This window comes from Eschrichtius robustus, chromosome 2, assembly GCF_028021215.1.
Source record: "Eschrichtius robustus isolate mEscRob2 chromosome 2, mEscRob2.pri, whole genome shotgun sequence".
Classification (NCBI taxonomy): Eukaryota; Metazoa; Chordata; class Mammalia; order Artiodactyla; family Eschrichtiidae; genus Eschrichtius; species Eschrichtius robustus.
Window position 1 is genome coordinate 151,534,279 of NC_090825.1, and position 4,078 is coordinate 151,538,356.

General features: G+C 45.3%; 1 pseudogene; it reads right to left on the minus strand.

Annotated features, from left to right (window-relative positions):
* Positions 1–398: 398 nt before the first annotated feature.
* LOC137758624 (UDP-N-acetylglucosamine--peptide N-acetylglucosaminyltransferase 110 kDa subunit pseudogene) lies at positions 399–3,536 on the minus strand (annotated as a pseudogene).
* Between the last annotated feature and the right edge of the window lie 542 nt (positions 3,537–4,078).

The window sequence follows — 4,078 nt, forward strand, 5'->3', positions numbered from 1 at the left end:
AAACCTGAAACCAAACATTTTTAATAGCTCCAATACCCCAAATATAAAGAAAAACTTAATTCAGAAGACTGGGCAATCTCTATCTCCCCTCCACACTAACCACCCATCCCATGGAAGACCAAGGGAGATCAGACCTTCCAGACTTAGGCAACACCTGGCTGCCGCAAAATTCTACGGAGACTCCTTGTGGAACAGCAGTCTCCCATCTCTTGTGTGTCTCCCTGTCATGATCATGCAGGAAGCAAGTCTGGCTGTGCTATCTGTTATCACTGTCTGTCACCCATCTGCAACATGATATTGCTACAAAGGTAAGTACAAAGTAACGTATCTAGTTCCCTTTCCCCCAGAAGGTTGAGGCTCAGGTACAGGGGTAATTCTCCTGCGCACACAGTCATTATTTAGGCCGACTCAGTGACGTCAACAGGCTTCATCATGTGATCAGGTTTGTTGCCAGCTGCATAATGCTCCCACATCTGTAGATAGAGGCGCTCTAGTTCCAGTGTGTATTGTTTGGTGTTGAACAGAGGGCTAGATATTCTCTGCTTCCAGACTTTGCCACGAATTCTCTTCAGGTATTCTAGATCAGTTCCCAGTTTCACAGCTATGTCTTCATACTCTTGTCTATTTTTAGCAATAAGCTCAAGACAGCCTAAACAGGTGAGCTGGGAAGCTGCAACTCGGGAAGCAAGAGTCTCTCCTGGCATAGTCACCATGGGTGTCCCCGACCAAAGGACATCCATCCCTGTGGTGTGTCCATTACAGAGTGGAGTGTCCAAGCAGACATCAGCCAGCTGGCCTCTCCGAACATGTTCCTCTTTAGGAGCAACAGGTGAAAAAATGATACGGTTCTGGGGAAGGCCCATATTTTGCGCGTACTGTTGAATATTAGGTTCTCCTGCTGGGAAACGCAACAGCCACAGTACGCTATTGGGAACACGCTTCAGAATATTTGCCCACATCTGCAAAGTAGATGGGTCAATTTTATATAGCTGATTAAAGTTACAGTACACAATGGCATCTTCCGGTAACCCGTACTGAGAACGTGTGGTTACAATAATGGTACGGGGAACCTCCTCTCCAGTGGCAGCCTTATTGTTGATCTGGGTAGTTGCCAGTCCATTGCTAATACTGAATCCATTAATTGTTATCTGAATTTGTCCTCTGTTAATCATTTCAATAACTGCTTCTGCAGTCGTATTCATAGGAATGACAGGCATATTAAGATCTATATTGCTGCTGTCTGCTTTGTCTCCTCCATCAGGACATTTCATCTTGACAATTTTCACGTCTGGTAGACTATCAAGAAATGCTTTGAGGTCGATGCCATTTAGCACAATTCGATTGTCATAAATGTGCCCATTGGACTTAAAATCGATGACTGCTTTTTTCTTCAGGTGAGGGAACATATTAGCATGATCACCAATAAAGAAAGTATGGGGCATATAAGCCAGTTTCTCAGAATACTGCTCAGCAACTTCAGCAGGTGAAGTTTCCCGATCAGTGATGATATAATCCATGAAAAGCGCGCCACTAGTCCCAGGGTACCCCAGCCACATTGCCTGAATAGGAGCTGGCCTGAGAGCAAAGAGTTCATTTCGAGCACCCCTGGTATAACCATTCATATTTACGAGGATGTGTATACCATCTTGATGGATGCGATCAGCTGCTTTTCCATCGCATGGAATCTGAGAAAGATCAACGAAATGATCGGCTTCTGCCATCACCTTCGCTCGGAAGTTTGTGCCATCATCTGGGCTCAGGGCATAACAGAATACCTCAAATTTATCACGATTGTGCATGCCTGGAATAGACTGCATAAGATGAGAAGTAGGATGGTTCCCAAAGTCAGAACTCACGTATCCTACACGCAGTCGACCATCACTGAGCTTCAAGTCCTTTGGATGTTCATACGGTGGTTTGTGAAGGACATTGATGTTATCCAGGCAGAGGTGCCCATGCCTCTCGGCAATAGCCTTCCTGACGCCGTGAGGAAGAGGATATAACATGCTGTGATGAGGCTGCACAGAAGGCAACCTGTTCTTCTCTAACTGGTCAGCCACAACGCTGACCAACCTCTTCATGCGCTCATCATAGTCTGTCCAGTCACAGACAATCTGCAGGCAATGAGCCAGATTACAATAAGCGTCAGGAAAGTCAGGTTGAAGCTTCAGAGCAGTGCGATAAGAAGCAATTGCTTCTGGAATATTCCCTGAATCCTTGTGAATGGAAGCCAGATTGCTGTGGGCATCCGCAAATGCAGGGTTAATCTGAATGGCACGTGTATAACACTGCAAGGCTCCCTGAACATCCTGCATCCCCGTTAGAGTGTTTCCCATATTACAGTAGGCCTCAGCAAAGGTAGGACTGATTCGAATAGCCTCCTTATAATGCATCAGAGCTTCCTGCACTCTTCCCTGCTGCTGCAATACACTTGCTAAATTTGAATGGACAGCAGCAAACTCTGGGAAGACTTCTAATGCTTTACAATACAAGCGAACTGCCTCTTCAATGTTTCCCTGTTCTCGCTTGATATTGGCTAGGTTATTCAGAGAGTCTGCATGGGTGGGACACAGCCACAGAGCTGTATTATAACAATCTTCTGCTTCGGCAACACTGCCCTTCTCTTTGAGAGCGTTGGCTAGGTTGCAGTAAGCGTCCGGGAAGTGTGGTTGCAATTCAATAGCTCGCCTGTAGGTGTCTATTGCCAGATCTATCAGGCCTTGCTCATAGTATACACAAGCCAGGCTGCCATGTACCACTGCATGATTTGGACTCAAGCTTAGGGCACGAAGGTAAGCTGCCACAGCTCGTTCAAAAATCCGTGCCTCTTTGAAGACATTTCCTAAATTGATATAAGCATCCAGAAAATTGGGGTCATGGGTGACAGCCTTTTCAAAGTGATGAATTGCAAGCCAAATCTCCCCTTGTGCATTGAAAACACAGCCAAGGTTACTCCAAGCTACTGCAAAGTTCGGTTGCGTCTCAATTGCTTTCAAATAACATGCCTTGGCTTCTTCCAAGCGACCCAGGGCTTTGAGCAGGTTCCCCAGGTCACTGCAAACACAGTACAGATCAGGATTGTACTGAAGAGCGGAGGCGTAAGCTTGTACTGCCCCTTCCATGTCGCCTGCTGCTACCAAAGCGGCTGCCAGGTTAATATAACCATCGATGAAATCTGGTTTGAGACGCAACGCATGCCGGTAATGCTCGATTGCTTCCTGCAACTGCCCGCTTTCCTTGTACACATTCCCCAAATTCGAATAGGCTTCTGCCAGAAGAGGGTTCTTTTTAATTGCCAGAGTACTAAAGTGGGCAGATCCGTCCAGCCTTCGACACCGGAAGTGTATAGATGAAAGTAATAAAAGTACACCAGTATTGTCTGGCTCTTGTCTCCAGAGCTGCATGCAGTGTCTCTCAGCTGCCTCAAAATCTCCCGCCTGATAGGCTCGATGTGTCAACTCTGCTAACCCTTGGAAGGAAAGCATACGTTTCGTTGGGTCTGTGCTGTCGGCCACGTTGCCCACGGAAGACGCCATCTGGAGCTTCTGGAGGGAGTGCGAAAAGAGGGTAATTGAGTCCCGCTGCTGCCACTACTGGCAAGAATGTTTCTAGAGGTAGCAAATGCAAGGGCAGTAGCCGTACCACTGCTTTGGCAGGCTTAAGCGGCGGCAGCAGTTACATACACTGAACCTTAGGAACTCTGGTTGGCCATCTATCTCTCACGGTCTTGAAAAAATCACAATGAAGTTTAAGTTTTTTTTAATTGATAAGATGGTTCTAAAGTTTATCTGGAGATGCAAGAGGGAAGAGATGTGGGGACATATGTATATGTATAACTGATTCACTTTGTTATAAAGCAGAAACTAACACACCATAGTAAAGCAATTATACTCTAATAAAGATGTTAAAAAAATATAGAGTTTATCTGGAAGAATAAATGGGGCTATTGATAATAGAATTCTGAAAATTAAAATTAAGAGGTTAGACTTGTTCTAATGGATCAATTTTAAAATGAATGCTAAAGCGACAACCATTGAACCACTATGATACAGTCAAATAGAAAGCTCTTAAACATCTA